This window comes from Anas platyrhynchos, chromosome 4 (genome assembly GCF_047663525.1).
Source record: "Anas platyrhynchos isolate ZD024472 breed Pekin duck chromosome 4, IASCAAS_PekinDuck_T2T, whole genome shotgun sequence".
NCBI lineage: Eukaryota > Metazoa > Chordata > Aves > Anseriformes > Anatidae > Anas > Anas platyrhynchos.
The window spans coordinates 58,836,453-58,853,556 of record NC_092590.1 but is presented as its reverse complement, the minus strand read 5'-3'; the positions used below and the strand labels follow the sequence as shown (position 1 = coordinate 58,853,556).

At 38.0% G+C, this 17,104-nt stretch overlaps 1 protein-coding gene and 1 long non-coding RNA gene across 5 annotated transcripts in view; one reads left to right on the top strand and one right to left on the bottom strand.

The window, feature by feature from the left end:
- The window catches only part of PCDH7 (protocadherin 7), a 290,144-nt gene that overhangs the window by 177,519 nt on the left and 95,521 nt on the right, over positions 1-17,104 (top strand). The window lies entirely within an intron of this gene.
- Positions 4,329-11,423, bottom strand: LOC140002498 (uncharacterized). Its single transcript, XR_011809215.1, has 2 exons — positions 10,711-11,423; positions 4,329-6,860 (listed from the first exon to the last, which is right to left on the bottom strand). It is a non-coding gene; the product is annotated as an uncharacterized lncRNA (long non-coding RNA).

The following is a 17,104-nucleotide window of genomic DNA, read 5'->3' as shown; positions in this document are numbered from 1 at the left end:
TCACAACAGTTGTTTCTAGGCATGTCTATGTCAGTCATGTTAAGAGCAAAAAGTATTATTTGGACAAAGTGGTTATACTGACAAGAGCTTATTCAGGAGAGAAGGTAACTTTAATAGTCTGATAAAACAAATACTTTTCATGATGTAGCTTCTTTTCTGTGTGTATATTTTCCTGGTGTGCTGAACTATGAGATCGCTGTGGATACAACTGAAAGAAAGGAGTATCAATGAATGAAATTTAAAAGAAAAAAAAATATATCAACACTAGAGAAAAGTCTATGTGGTCCTGCATCCTAAAATCTTCTTGAAATGTATCGATACTCATAGTTGATCTGAGGAAAGAAAAATATCCCTCCTTGCTCAGGCATTTGACAAGTCTGAGATCAAATTAAGAGACCATTTATTTCCTAATGGCCGGTCTTGGAAATATATTCATCCTGTCTTTCTTTTTAATGCATTATCACCTGTAATAGAGTTTGCTCAGGATGAACAGTGTTCAGTGATGATGATGATAATTAGGGACCATATTCCTGTTTGTTCTCTCTGAAACAATTTATTCCTTCTATGTTTGTGTGTTGAAAGAAAAAAGCATAATATAAAGTTAAAGCATGTACTTTAAAAAACATAATTTGGATTTAGAGTCCAAATACCTTGTATAGTCATTAAGTTAATCTGGTGCTTTGATTTAAGAGTACCTAAGGGTTATAGGTACTCTGAGCATAATGCTCAGATTCCTATCTGGAAAATGCAGATGCATTTTTCTCATTAAGCTAGAATGTTTCAAGGTTATAGAAAGATGAGATTTTTGTTCATAACCATATTCAGCAACATGTTCCAGTTAGATATTTTCTTAAAGGCAAGGATGTATCTTTTAGCGTAGAATAAGGATTTGCTGTTTTTTTTCTTCCCCAGTCAGTGATTATGTTATTTCAAAATTATCTTGCTGTGTATTTTTAAACTTTTTTTTTAACCCAACTTTAAAAAAAAGAGTTGTTAGAACTAAATGAGTTGCATAAACTTCTCCCTTCTTTGTAAATAATAAATACTAAGCCACTTTTGCAGTTACCAGGTATTTCTGTTGCCAATATTGTTAACGATACTATTATCGTTATGGATCATTAATAGTGGTGACATATACCAAAGCTAAAATAGTACAGATTAAGTCTTTCAGCCCTTGAAAATTGCTATAAAGTCTAACTACATGCCTACATAAAAGATGCAGTGGTATATTAGTATTTTTGACATTAGTTCATGAACGTATATTCTAATTAAGTGTAGAGGTCAGCTGGTGTCCATATGCAACAGTATCAATGTATTTCATACATAGAGAAACTAAGTTGAAAGATGGAGAAATAAAGGTGTTAACAAACATAAAGAAGGAGGATCTTTGCTGCCTAAGGCCTCATAAGAGTTTGGATATAAAATCAATTAAAGAAAAATAAATGTCAGGGGGATATTAAGTAACTGAATTATTTCTTTTATGGGTACATTTAGGAGTGATGTCATCTAAGTGTTATTACTAATACAAAGCAAGATCTTGCTTCATATAACATATAGGAAAGAACCCAGAGAGTGCTTTATAGAGGTAACTACATTATTTTTTCATTGGAACAGCTTCACCAAAAAAAAAAAAAGGCGAAACACGAGAAAGCTGAAACAATTTTAGCAGTAAATGCAGGTCTTGATGATCTCTCCTAGTGATCTTAAACCACCAGTGTTGTTCTATATTATCAGAAACTTACAATCAAGGATGATGGATGGCAATTCTGTTTTCAATCAGGTATTTTTTTTAATATTAGTGAACTGGATGCCGTGTATTTTTTTTTTAAGATTTATCTTAAGCTCTTGATTATCTACTAAGATATTTTCTGTTTTCTTCTTGAAAGTAAAGTTAATTCTTTGAGATTGGTTTATTTTTCTTAGAGAATGAAGTGATAATTAATTATAATCTTTAACCTTTCAATTTTCCACCTAATGATGTAAAGTAACCTACTCTAGAGCATGAGGCTGCAAAATAATTACTTCATAATATGTGGATATGCATAGCAGGTTTACTTCTTTCTGCTTCAGTGAAATATTTTAAGTTGTGCTTATTTAGTATTTTTCTTCTTCCTATGGTATCTTAATAAATCTTTCTTGAATCTTGAATTTCAATGAAACTGATGTCTGGTCTGCATTTTTCAGACTTTGTATCAACTCTCTGTTTAAGATACATTTATGTTATTATCTATAGGCCAGATTTTTTTATTATTCCTATTTTTGGATCTGTTGTTTCTTTGGTATGAAAGACATGAAGTAATTAAAGTAAGATCAGGGAGGGGGAATTCCTACACCCTGTTTAGAATATGATTTGTTTTATCTCTTCCTGGTCTCTTGACCATTGCTCTTTCCCTTTTGTAGGACTCAATCTGGTCATGGCTGTAGGGGTGTATATATTTATACTCAAAAGTTACATGCTAAGATTCTTCTGAGAAGGGAAAATCCAAATAAATGAAGGTCTATAGATTGCAGTGCTGACTGACGTCAGCAACAAAATGAGGCAAAGCTTGAACAACAGGAGATAATATTTACCTTGTAACAACTGGGAAGATTTAGGAAAAGAAGAATAACCAGTTAACTGATGTGGCAAAAAGAATAAAGAATAAAAGTAATTAGCACTGGGTGGAGAAAGGCGAAAAGTGTATCTAGAGATCTTGGGCTATTGTACAATTAATTTGTGCTCAATTGATTTTTACTCCTTGACTGTGCCCAACAAGTATTTCTTGCATTCTGATACTTGAACACTTGTGAACACTTTGCATGCTACCTACACTGCTTTCTACAAGAACCTGAAAGGAGATTGTAGCAAGCAAGGTGTTGGGCCTTTGTCTCAGGTGCCAAGTAGACAGGGTGCAAGGAAGTGGTCTTAAGTTGTGCCAGTGTAGATTTTGGCAGGATGTTATGAAGAATTTCTTGAAGGAAAGGGTCTTTATGCATTGGAATCAGCTATCCAGGGTAGTGATGGAGTCCCCATCCCTGGAGATATTTGAGTTGTGTGAATATGGCACTAAGGGATGTGTTTAGCAATGGGACTCAGTCAGGTTGAGGATTGGACTTGATGAATTTCAAGTTCTCTTCAAACCTAAAAGATTGTGTGATTCTAAGAACAGGCAACCAAAGCACACAACAGTAATGAGATAAAGAAAGACGCTGGTGCATCATGATAGTGCATCGATGTTCTTTTCCTCCAGATGAGAAGGTGTCACATTTCTGTATTTTAGCTCTGATTAATACAATTTACTAACAGCAATAGGGTACAGATATTTGCTTAAGATAAGTGATATCCTTTGTAACAGGAAAAATAAGGGGCTTATTCTGTGTTGTGGCATTTGATGATCTTGGATGCTCACCTAAACTGTTTTCTGTAAATTAAAAAAAAACATAGAGAATGTTGAACAAGTAATCGTATTTTGTCAGACATAGAGACTCCCCACCTTCCTTAGCATCTTAACTATTGTATGTTCCAAACTAAATCATGTAGGGTTGGTTTGGTTGCTGGTCATTGTTGTTGTTTTAATTCTTTACATGTGGAGTAATTTTAGTTTCTACTAATTTTCCTGAGAGGCTTTTATAATACAAATATTTATCTAAATAAACATATTCACAATGTATTTGTGTGAGGATCAGCATTGTTTGAATTATTTTCTTTATTCTTACAATGAAAATGATTTACACCAGAGCTGGCAAAACAGTTAAATTACTTTGTACTCTGGCTGTAACCGTGCTCCTAATTGCCATAGAGAACTAAAGTAATAAAATTAGTGATTCCTAAAAGCAATGCGATAGATTGCACAGTATTTATTTATTTCCTCATGAACACTTATTGAATTAAAAGCAGTATTATTTATTTTCAGAGTATTTTTTATCATTTTCCAGAGGGGGGCCACAAAGATGATCAAGGGGCTGGAGCATCTCTCTGATAAAGATAGGCTGAGAGAGATGGGGCTGTTCAGCCTTCATAAGAGAAGGCTTCTGGGTAGAAGAAAAGATGGAGAGCAACTCTTTTCTCAGTCAGATATTGACAGAATGAGGGGGAATGGTTTTAAACTAAAAGAGGGGAGGTTTAGATTAAAGGTTAGGGGGAAAGTTTTTGCTCAGAGGGTGGTGAGGCACTGGAACACCTTGCCCAAAGAGGTTGTGGATGCCCCATCCCTGGAGGTGCCCTGAGCAACCTGATCTAGTGGGTGGTGTCCCTGCCTATGGCAGGGGGCTTGGAGCTAGATTATCTTTGTGGTGCCTTCCAACTGTGAGAAACACTCTGTAGCCAATAACTTAGGCTCAGGCGAGGATCTCAGTGAAGTAGTAATTTATTCGCGATTGCAATGGCGGGCGCCCCACAAGCAGGAGAGAGCGCATCTACTAGTTCCAAAACACAGTTTATATACCTTTTGATGGCAGGACCCTCCCCTGTTTCCCCACTGAGTGGGTAATCCAGGTTCACAATCTATCTGATGCTTCACAAACAATGCATAGTCTTCAGTTGCTGGCCTGTTAAATTTCAAATTTCTTTTGACATTTTTAGTGCTTGAAGTGGTAATGTTTCTTCACTTATCTGACTTGACTTGACACCGTGATTTTCACCTAATTGTCCTAAGGAGACTGGTTGTCTGCATTTTACTAGGTCGCCTGCTAAACTTTCTTATCACTGTAAGCGTATCTCAGTACCACATTCCCTCCTTCTAAACAATGTAACTCTGCAAAAACAACATTTCTATTCCCACAATTCCCCCCTTTTCTTTTTTTTATAAACTGTTGATTTTTGCAAAACCTTTCTCTAAGGTGCAATGTGATAGACTTCTTCTTCTTTGCTTTCCATCTCCTCATTATCTCCTTATCTGAGTAAGGTGGTAGCTCCATGGTCATTTGTTTCAATAGTGCGGTTTCAGTTAACCACTGTACTAGTCCTCTTACACAGGGGATAATGCAGCAACCAATGGCTGTCAAAACTCCTACAACTACGACCAATGTTGCAAATATGCCTATTTTATTTTATTTTATTTTATTATTTTTTTTTTCTGCCAATTCACTGGCAAGGGTGGTAAGCCCTTGCAATGCTCTTGTTACCGAGCCATCTGGGACACTATTGTTGGGTATAAGAGTGCAACAATGGTTGCTCAGTATTACACACACAAACACACCTACTTCCTCTGCGAGCATCATATCTAATGCTATCCTGTTTTCCCAAGCCATTTTGCTGATGGCATCTAGTTGTTCAGCGATTCCTCTCATCGCATCCTTGGTATAATTGATGAATCTCTGCTGATTATAATAGAAATAATTAATCCAATCCACATTTTTATTGATTGTTACCCACCAGAACAGTGACTCAAACCCTGCAGCAATTTGATTTCTGGCTTTATGTTCATCTGGAACTCCTCTAGGTACCCCAATAGAATCTATATATACTCTATCATCAAATGATATTCCTAAGCCTCTTTTACTTCTGGGTATTTGTGATGTTTCTTTTTCAAATGCCAGGGTGAAGGGTATAGCTAATTGAACAAGTGCGCAAGTGCCTTCCCAATTAGATGGTAGGGTGGACTGTAAGATCTTCCCTCCACCGTACCACCAGAGATCTGCCCTGGGGATCTCTAGTCTTGAGCAGTTTCCCATCAAGTCCTTGGTAGCACAAGGCAAATTCTCCCAGATGCCAGGTAGCACTCACACCCTGCCGTGAGAGGCAAGCTGTATGGTTACCTATAGCTGTAGAGAATGCAGGGGGAACCGCGATATTGTTATCATGCAAGGAACAGCAAAGAGAGACTTACAGGCCTCATTTCCCCAGGCAGTCTTTTCTTGGTACAATGCAATCATACATCGCATCCCTTGGGAGTCTTTGGTCCACCCCCATGGGAAGGGCACTATCTGGGCAATCGGTCATCCCGAGGCACAAGCATAGCAATAGCTACGGTTGAGACTCTGGACGGTATATTTGACCCATTCTATCCAGGCATTCACATCCCCATACCTTGTTTGAACTGACACATTTCAGAGGGCTTCCTGTTTTCTCTCCTGTTTTCTCCTTGAGTTTCTCCCTTTCTCTGATGGCAATAGAGGATTGTTTCCATACAGCTATTCTCAATCTGGCTGTTGGGTCTCTCCCAGTTATTTGTTCTCTCTGCTCAATTGTCGTTGGGCATTTAAATCTCCACAAGCTAACACCTCACAAACATCAAACGTGACAGAATGTGGTACATAACCCTCTGTCACAGTCACCCATATTTTGATGGGGTATCCCGTTTTTGCTATTATCTGGTCATGCCTTTTGCAAGTTGCCAATTGACCAAGGCCTTCTCTGAGGCCTAGAATCACTAAAAACAAAATTAGTAATCAATTTTTCCCTGTCATTATTTTTAAACCTTAGGTTTCCAAATAATTATCGATACAAAAAAAAAATAAGATGTACACTACTACTATAACAACCCCCCCTTGGGAGCACTGCAATTCGCTATAGGTCTGTTCTTTCTCTCAATCACAAGTCACAGTCGTTAGTTACCTGTGAAAATAAAAGGTTAGTTTACAATTGTAAGCTCTTATCCTGCTCAGAGTCCACTATGAGATTTTTCTCTTCAATTTCAACTTCCAACAAGTCTTTCGTAGGAACAGCTTCCCAGGTACTAGCGTCGACGGATGCCTTCACTCGAGTATAGTGAGTCCAACCTTTTCCGCAGTTCTTAGGGCTGTTTCAGTGGTTAGTAATTGTCCTTCCCATTCAGGCCGGAGTTGACTCTTTCCAGGTCCGAATCAGGACCCGGTTTCCTGGGTGATGGTGGTGAATGGGGAATTCCAAAGGTGGGGTTTGAGCCAACAACCCACAGGTCCTGAGAAATGACAAAGAAGAGGACAAACCCAGAATACAGTTCTTAAGAAAACTCTCTTGTTTTGAATTGTGGTATCTCATCCCTTCTGCCCAGATAGGGCAATCTGAACAGCATCTCATATGGTGAAATTCCTATATCCTTTCTTGGTGCTGTTTAAACCTGTAGGAGTAAGCATTTTACCCAAGGAAGTTGGGTTTCTAACACTAGTTTAGTTAATTGCTTCTTTAATGTCTGATTCATTCGCTCCACCTTCCCAGAAGAGGAGGGGTGCCAGGGGCTGTGAAAATCCCACTCAATCTCTAAGGCCTGCTTTAACCCTTGCAGTAAAGCTTTACACCCATCCAGTCACGTGGTCAATTAGGACAAACAAGTAACTCAGTAAAGTTTACCTGTATACTTTGGAAAGGTCAAACCCCTGGCTCCCGTCCCCCTCTAGATGGGTTACAGAAGACCTTTTTATTTACCTTTTGACATATGGTACATCCTCTACATATGTGCTTCCCTAAAGTGTATATTCCTACACAGACATACTTTCTTAGCACAACATCACACATTGCTTGCACCTCCCAATGACTCTTTTGATGTAAAACAGTTAATATTTGCCTCATTATCACTTTATTCAGCATTTCTCTCCCATCAGGGAGTATCCATTTTCCTTCAGACTTCATGGCTCCTGATTTCTTAAAAAAAATCTTTCTTTTAAAACTTTTTAGTTCTTTCTTAATTTTCAACAATTCCCTGAATCCTCTCTGCATTTATTCTTTGTTTTCCTTCAGACATTAGATGCCTTAAATACCTGACTTCTCTTTCTCCGTATTGTAATTTATTTATTTTTTTTTAATACTCCCAAGCCCTGGTTTCCCAGAAAGTTGAATAGCTTGTTAGTAGCTTTCTTCACAACTCTTTTCTCCTGTCCTGACAATAGAAAACGATCCATATATTCGTTAACATTAATACCCCCTTGGGAGGTTGTAATTGCTCCAAAATCTTTTTTTTAGAACTTAACCAAATAGATAGGTGGCCCAGTAAACCCTCGGGGTAAAATTGTCCACCTATATTGTTGCTTCCGCCCCCATTTCAGGGTCTTTCCAGTCAGAGGTGAATATACATGTATGTTTGCTCTCAGGGCCTGAGAGCACTCCATTAATAACACTGTTATTCCAGTCTAACAATTTACTATTTGAATGCCCAATTTAATCATTAAATCCCTTCTCAACAAGTTAGTCCCTGCCTTGGGTACATACAATAATTACCCAGTGATCATTTTATCCCCTGGTCTCAGGTTGGTATCCCCCAAAAGTGGCACTGTTATTCCAGCCCCTTCTGCCCCCATCACTTTTTAGGGTTTCATTAGTTAATTTAATCCCTGATACTTTACAAGTCAGTAATGACCTAGCTGTTCCCCAGTGTATTGGGTTTGATGGCAAGGTTCGGGGGCTGTGAGTGGGGGGCGTGGGAAACTGCAGTGGCAGCCCCCGTGAGAAAAACCCAGAAGCCTCCCCGTGGCAGGTAAGGGACAATTTCATCTGGCCCCAAAGGGGCCCACTGCCGCCCAGAGCCAAGCCATAAGCAATACAGTCCGTGCCTCTGTGAGAGCACAGCCACGAAAACAAACAAAGAAACAAACAAAAGCCTGCTGCTCAACAGCAGTTGGGAGAGCGAGAAACCCCCCCGCAGACTCCAAAGTCAGTGCAGAAGGAGGGGGAGGAGGCGCTCCAGGCGCTGGAGCCGAAGCCCCCCTGCGGCCGCTGGAGAGGCCCCTGGTGGAGCAGGCTGTTCCCCCCTCCCCGATGCTTGGGAAACTGACCAAACACCACAGCAAATACGCAAATATACCAAAACTTCCAGACTGTTACTTAGATAATGCCTACATCACCTTTCCCTGCTCATTCAATTTCAAACAGCTCTGTTAAATACTACATGCCACACCTTTAACCCCTTCAGCAACCCTTTTAACACTTCCTTTATCTTTCTCCAGCCTGTACTTTTCTAATACCAGCACCAAAGGCTCAGTCAGGGTCCAACTTAATTCCATACTTTTTCCCTCCAAGATAAACAACATATCAATATAGCATATTTCATCCCATTTTCCTTCTTCCCTCCTTCTTCCACTCCACATATTCCTATTCGAAGTGGCCAGCCTGGCCACACTTAAAACATCTTATCAAAGCCTTTCCCTGCTAGGACTCAGGCCACAACACAGGCAGCCTTCTTTGCCTGCCATTCCTTCATCTCTCTTCCTCTCCTTTCCATCCTGGCCCTGACTCTCCCTGAAGATTTTCTTCCTCTTTCTCCAACCCTCTGCCTCACTACCCGCTGCACTGTCAATACCATTAGTTTCGCTCTTTTTTTTTTTTTTTTTTTCCTTCTTATCTCCCCTTCGGACACACACCTCCAGGGCCTCCCGCAGGAGGGTCCCCCAGTGACTGTTCACTACATCCCCCCACCTTCTGAATCATTTTCTGCGTATTTTGCCAGGCTTTAATCACACAATGAACTTTCAAGAGCCCTTGGGTTACTGGGTCCTCAGGTCTCATCCCCAAGTACTTTCTCATTCTGACCCCAAGTCTCTCATATGATTTCTGTGTTGCACACTATTATTATTCCAGCCAGGATTGGCAAGTGGGTATTTCTGCCCTGCCGGTATTACCCCTGGTCCTGGAGGATGAGCTCTTTCCCATTCTTGTATAGCAGCTCTCCTCCTAATCGTTCCCATTTCTTTCCCTGTAAACAACATACTTATAGACATAATTCCCTCCCCCAAGAGTATAAATCAGGTCGTAGGAACTGGTCTAATTGTTCAACTAGGCTGTTGGGGTCCTCGAATAAAGACTTCCTCTTAAGAGTCCTAAGTCCTAAGTCCTAACCTCTCTGCTGGTAAGGAGGAGGGGGTAGTTCACCTAAGAGGATACACAGTTAGTGTTAGTACTGTTAGTATCAGGGAAGGCAAAATTCTCAATATCTCTTCTACCTTGTTCTAATTCTTGCCGGAGCCTAGGGTACGATACTTTTTTTAGGGACAGTGTTAATTATAGTCCCTGTCTCCCTTCCTGGAGTGACTGCTGCTGCCACCAGTTCAATATTAAGATTATAGGGAGCATAACTTGGCTCCTTCTCTGAAAAAAGAATCTTCTTGTTTGCACATAAATTTAAAGCCTGAATTTTCATCAGACCCGTATTTTGGCCAAAATACTGCTGTTTCCTTAATTGGTTCTTTTGTCCAGACTGATACACAATATTTAACCTTTTTTTTTTTTAAAAAAAAAATAAATTATTTTTCTTTTACACTTTTACAACCCCTCTAATTTTGGGATTATGTTTCCAATTTCTTATCATTCTTCAGGAAGAACTATTAGTAGGCACTCCCCCAGGGATATCTCCCTGTCCCCTGGAACTCATATTTTCCCATTTTTCCTAACCCTCGCCAGTATGTGCTACAGAAATTTCCCTTCTGCAGTGTACCACACACCAACGTACTGAAAAATGGGGGTGTACCGCCGAGCACTTCCCCGTGCCAGCGTTACCGCACACCTATGAGTTTACCAGATTCCCTGGAACTCGTGCTTCCCATCTTTCCTAACCCTCGCCAGTATGTGCTACAGAATTTTCCCTTCTGCAGTGTACCACACACCAACGTACTGAAAGATGGGGGTGTACCGCCAAGCACTTCCCCGTGCCAGCGTTACCGCACACCTGAGTTTACCAGATTCCCTGGTGTACTTCCAAGCACTTCCCCGTGCAAGGATTACCGTACACCAGATTCCCCTGGTGTAGTGCCAGCACTTCCCCGTGCAAGGGCTTACCATACACCAGATACCCGACCCCCAAGGCAATACTTAATATTTCTTACCTTGGTCTGTGCACAGAGTTACCGGATCGATTCTTAAAAACCCGGAGTGCCTACCTTCTTCCTTTCCCCACTACTTCACGGATCCTGCCTCTTTAACCAGTCTCGGGCCCTCTGTCAGCTTTCCGCAGAACCGCCACCGTCGATGCACAGGACCGCTGAAATCAGCGGGGCATGCCTTCCTGCTGCTGCGGCGGTGGGGCTCCCCAGTAGGTGACTGGATCCCGGACGAGCCCCCAAATTGTGAGAAACACTCTGTAGCCAATAACTTAGGCTCAGGCGAGGATCTCAGTGAAGTAGTAATTTATTCGCGATTGCAATGGCGGGCGCCCCACAAGCAGGAGAGAGCGCATCTACTAGTTCCAAAACACAGTTTATATACCTTTTGATGGCAGGACCCTCCCCTGTTTCCCCACTGAGTGGGTAATCCAGGTTCACAATCTATCTGATGCTTCACAAACAATGCATAGTCTTCAGTTGCTGGCCTGTTAAATTTCAAATTTCTTTTGACATTTTTAGTGCTTGAAGTGGTAATGTTTCTTCACTTATCTGACTTGACTTGACACCGTGATTTTCACCTAATTGTCCTAAGGAGACTGGTTGTCTGCATTTTACTAGGTCGCCTGCTAAACTTTCTTATCACTGTAAGCATATCTCAGTACCACATTCCCTCCTTCTAAACAATGTAACTCTGCAAAAACAACATTTCTATTCCCACACAACCCAGGCCACTCTGTGTTTCTATGATTTTCTTATTGTTCAGTTCATATTTTGAAGAAATGCTGTAGAGTTTAGTTACATGTGCTTAAGTAAAATATATATTATATATTAAAAGTAAATATGAGACCTGGAGAACATATTTTAAAAATACAACCTAAACTGTATGATTCTGGTTAAAAAAATATTTTTTTTTCCAAACATTGAAACAATTCTCTATTGATAAATTGAGGATTAGGTTGAAGGGCATGAAGTGTTATAATTTAATGTAAGGTTAGGGAAAATCAGCTCAGGAATTTCACTGATGCAGTCTAAATTCAGCCTTAGGTTTGAGATTGTGTTTGTCCCAAGTAATGAATGGCTGCCCAGGTAATTGCCACTACTCAAAGTTTAAGAGTGTGCTAGCTGAACAAAAAGAAATGACGCTCTTGTATATCGCTCAATGCTAAAGACATGAGGAGACAGTTCAATGTGGTTGAAGAAAAAATAGAAGGTCCAGCTGTGAAAAAAGGCTGTTTTCCAATGTTGTAGAATTAGCACTGCAGGAATCTTTTTGCCCTTATACAGTTAGATGAAGAAAGGTGTCTTGGGCAGGATTTTAGACCTCCCTATTTTTTAAGATTCTCATATAGCACAATACACTTCCAAAGATAACCATTGAAGTTCTGAATGTTGATGTTTGGGTGGCTGTACACTTAACACCTTGTTAAATTAGGTGTTTAGCAGTATGAATAGATAAAATGTGATCTATTTTTTCACTGGAGTGTATTATTACCATGAATAAATAAAATTACTTTGACAAACTACTTCTTCTCCCACATAGGAATAATCTACAAGGATAGTTGCTAGTTATTCAATATATAGACTGCAGAGCAGAACTTTTCCTCTCTAAAGGAATACTAGTGATTTGTCCAACTTGCTGAGGGAGCACAAAGAAAAAAATAATATGTGCTCCACAAATAGAATGTTATTGTGCAGATTCTGAGTATTTTAGGATTTTATTTTAGCTGTTTTTGTTAGTTTTCTTTTGTTATTTTCATCTGAAATAAGTTTCCTTGTATCCTTCTACAAAGCACTTAAGGCAGAACCTGAGATGGATTATCTCACCTTACTATATAATAACATACTGAATGAATGCTTACTCCTTATGTTAATTAATGCAGATGAAGTTAATTGAAAGTAAATTCAGGCAGTGAATATAGTTTTTCACCATCACTTGGAAGAATTGACTCTTAAATCTACTACATTGACAGGTAAGATGCTAATGATATATTGATGCAGTCTAAAACACCCAATTTAAATTCTAATTGTAAAAATAACTCTGAGAAGGCAACAAAAGTTTATTTTGGATCAGAATCATAAGCAGAATGCTAGACAAACCTGTACTGTTATTAAAGACATATATGACCTTCTAAGTTTCACAGTTAATGAATTCCCAGAATTTCAGGATGGAATAATGAAAAGAGTATATATTAATTTTTTATCAGTGATACTAAATGTGTTGCATTAATTTTATTATTGGGAGTTAATTAATGTTGACTGTGTGGTTTACACATTCTGTGCAATAGTGAGTAAATGCAAAATTTGAGATGCATTTTTACATGGTCGGTCCCAGGCTAGAAAACTTCTTATGATCCAGATTTATTCCCTCAGGTTGGATTCTTAATATAAGACCTTCTTCATAAAATAGTTGTGGACCCAAAAGTTCTATATAAATGATATAGTTTGAGTGCAGTGTTATACTTAAGTACATCCATTTTAAATTAAAGGTTTTATAGTATCTTTTTAGATAAATGTAAGGTGTTATGGTCATTGTCAGTTTTTGTGAAAGCTATTAAATTTACCTGAATTTAAATCAAAACTGCCACTAGCAAACAGTTTTGTATTAAATATAAAGTTGAAGTCTGATGAGAAGTGGAAAGGAAGTAACGTAGTATGGAGCAAATCTACAAATTTAATTTTTGTAGTTTTCCTTCTGTAATTGTATTCTCTAGTCTGATTTGTGTTTTTATTTTGTTGTATTCTACCTTGGTTTCTCTGATACAGCAATTATATCTTTTACACAGGCAAAAATGACTGTTACTGCATAGCTATCATATGAATTGTCATGTTTACTCAGGGCTAGAATCCTGCAATAGAAATGAAAGAGAGAAACCAGACATACAGAAAACGAGGTCAGCAATATTTATGAATTATGAGCATGCGATTTTTTTTTCCTGTTTTTCTTTTCAACACTACTAAACTGTACTTAGAGATCAAGTGTTAGTGCCATAAAAATATTTTGTTTAGCTGGAAGGAATTATTTTCTTTTCTCTATGTATTAGCAGCAGTTTCTTGTTTAACAAAGTATATCCAGAATAGGTTTGAGCTTCATTGTATGCTCTGAACATGTCAGACATAACAAGCTGGTTACAGTGTGGTGTACCCTTGTGTGTGTGTGTGTATATATATAGATATACATATATATATATAGATAGATATACACACACACACAAAGGCACCTCTATACATAGGTATAAAGGCATGTGTATATGTACATGTATATATAAAAGGTATGTAAAACTCATAAGCCTAGGCTAAGGATAGAATCAGACAAGAGTGCAGTTTGGGGGTGTTCTGTTTGTGTATTTTTCCCTTAGATGCTTTCTTGTAAGAATAAAAGGTTTTCTTTATACAAATAAAGCTACAATTGAGAATAGTGATATGATAGTGCCATGCACAATTTGTCTTAAAAGAAAGTTTCTATTAATAACAAGTTTAACTAGATGTACAATACTCCACTGAGAGGGAAAGGTTGTGTTGATTTTGGGATACAATGTGAATCATTCTGACTCACTTTTCAGAAAGCACTGTAGGAATGGAGAAATGTACAAGAGGCATCATGTTTTGATGAGAAGCCTTTTTACATCTTTGAAGTTTCAAAACTGATAATATGCTGTCTTTAAAGCAGACAGGTAATTGGAGAGTGATGTAAACAACTACAAAGGCATACGTGCCTGGGCAAAGGCCCATTAACACTGTGGTTGTTGTGGGGTTCCCAGGGTTTAGCTTAAAAGCTTAGCAGTAAAATAATTAAACTGATGGCTAAATATACCAGCTTCAAGGGACTGAATTATAAAGAAGAGATAGGACTTACTAGCTCTGTGTGGAATGCAAGAAAGTTGCTAAATCATCCCAGGTATTTTAGCAAGTTGGCAGATGACTTGCCTGGAGGCAGATCCCATTGCTGTGTGGTAGGCCTGGTGCAAGATAAAAGAATATGCAAACATGCTATCTAGAGGCAGAGTGAAAGAAAGGAGGTTAGCTGAAAAGTCAAAATCAGGTTTTGGTTGACCCAGACTTGTTATGATTAATATCTGTGCAAGCTTTCCCAGGAACAGTAAAGAATTTGATCTACTGGAGTGAGATGTGTGGAAACTTTATTTTTACTTCCTAATATTTACTTTTTTAACATTGCATTTTCAATTAATGTTTGTATTTTAATATATTGCTTTCACTTAAAGTGGATTTTTAATTTATTAAAAACAAAAACAAAAAAAAACACACAGAGCCTAAATATCAAGGAGGATGGTCCTATCACCTTTGACTTTCAGACCTCGTATTTTCAATGCACAGAGGTGCTTCAAATTATAGGATTTTACAAATTAAGGATAAAAATTGAAAGTCTGTCAGGTTACCTTTTCGTATTATATGCTTTTCTGGAAAAAAAAAAAAAAAAAGGTTAATCAATAATCATTCTGTGTGCTATGGCAAACAGCAAAGTTTCCACACCACAGTGAACCACACTGTAAGAGCATTCATTGAAGCAAGTGCCTCATTTGGTATCAAAATGCTTAACACAACTGAAAATCAAATTCTGAATTTCAGTAGAGAGATTTAAAAAACAAACAAACAAAATACAAAACACAACTTTGCATACCAATTGGCATAGTTGTACACAGTGGATCTATAAGTACTACATTGTAGTGTACATGTATATCACATTGTATGCAAACCTATTGAGGGCATCAATTTAGCATTTACTTTTATTCTTAAATTAAAAGGCTATGAATAGTATTTGATAATCATATTTTTGCCTTAAGCAGCTATTTCATCATAAAGCATCTGGCATTTATTTGAAATAAAAGTTTGTACCATAGTAACACTGAAATAGCTACTGTACTAACAGATTCAAAGAAACAGAGTGTTCTGTTTTCTGAAACTCTTTTCAGAAATTAGTCCTAATTTAACCAGGAGTTCTGTATATAAATTATTTCCTAGTTTCCTGGAGATCTAGAATGTTTGTGTAGCAGCCTTGTCTGTAGCTTTAAACCAGAACCACTCTTTTGTAGTTGTTCGTACTGTTTATAAAACAGTTTTCTAACTACTTCCTTCAGCAGTTATCTTTTCTTATTCCTTTTTTATTCCTTTATACTTGAGCTCTACATGATCTAAGGAGTTCTTGTTGTGCTGATTACCACTTTTAGATCCAAAGTGAAATTCCTTACACTAGAACCATAGTTTGAGCTTAGGTGAAAATGTTGTGAGCACTTTCATATTTCTCTCCTGAATCACAGAATAAATGTAGAATTGTAGGCTGGCTTTTGATTGCACTGAGTCACCAACAGTTTCATGACATACCACAAATAGAACAAAATCTATTGATAAGAACTGAGGATAGATTTTGGGAAAAGTGGTCTTGCTTGTGAACCTTGACTATTTCTTTCAATTCTTAAGTCCTATCATCTATGAAACTTAGGCTTTTCCCTTGATACGTTATTTGTTGGAGCTAACTCTTTGACGGGTTCCTACAGCAGTGGAATTTAAGCACTAGTGCCACAACACTGACCTCATAAAGTTGAACAGAAATACTAGAGTTCTCTCTCTCTCTCTCTTTTTTTTTTTTTTTTTTTTTTTTGTCTTGTTCAGGTAGCTTCATCTCACATTTGTAAAAGTTTTCTGTAAGTTTTTCAAAACCTTACCCTTTCCATCTGCTTTCGTTTTAAATATATATATATATATATGATCTGTTATGATCAGGAAGACAGTAAAAAAAAAAAAAAAAACTACAAAAATAACCAACTTTTAGTTCCATTGGAATGATATTAGTACTTATAGATGCTTTATACAGCCCAGGAGTAGGTCAGAAATGTTACGGGCTTAAACGTGATGAAAGCAAAAACCTGTGCTAGCAAAAAACCAAGTGCTATTTACCTTTTCCAGGAAATCCTCTTGAAGCAAGACAGTGGTGTTTTCAGCGCAATTGTTTCAGCTGTGCCTACTTCCTTTTTCCCTTTGACTGAATAATGGTGTTAGAGACGCTAATCAAAAGCAATCCTTCTGCTTTTGGGAACCAGTGGATGCCACTTGTATTTGTCTTCTGCACTTGTAAAGTGAGGAAATTAGTCTTTTTTATTGTCTTTCTTTTATTTCTGTAGGTTGAGCACCACTTGTAAGTTTAAAAACTTGAACTTTTTTTTTTTTTTTAAGCTGATTGAATGTGGGTCTTACTTCTACTCGAATTGAAGCTGATGACCATTGACCCAGCTCTTAGCTGGCTTACTTTAAAACAGAATGAAACAAACAAACAAACAAAATAAAGATATTTGAAAACAGCAAAAGTAGATAGCTTTTTCAGAACTTAAATCCAAAATAGTTTGTGAGAAGTGGGTTTTCTGAGTTCTTGGATGGATTTGTATTT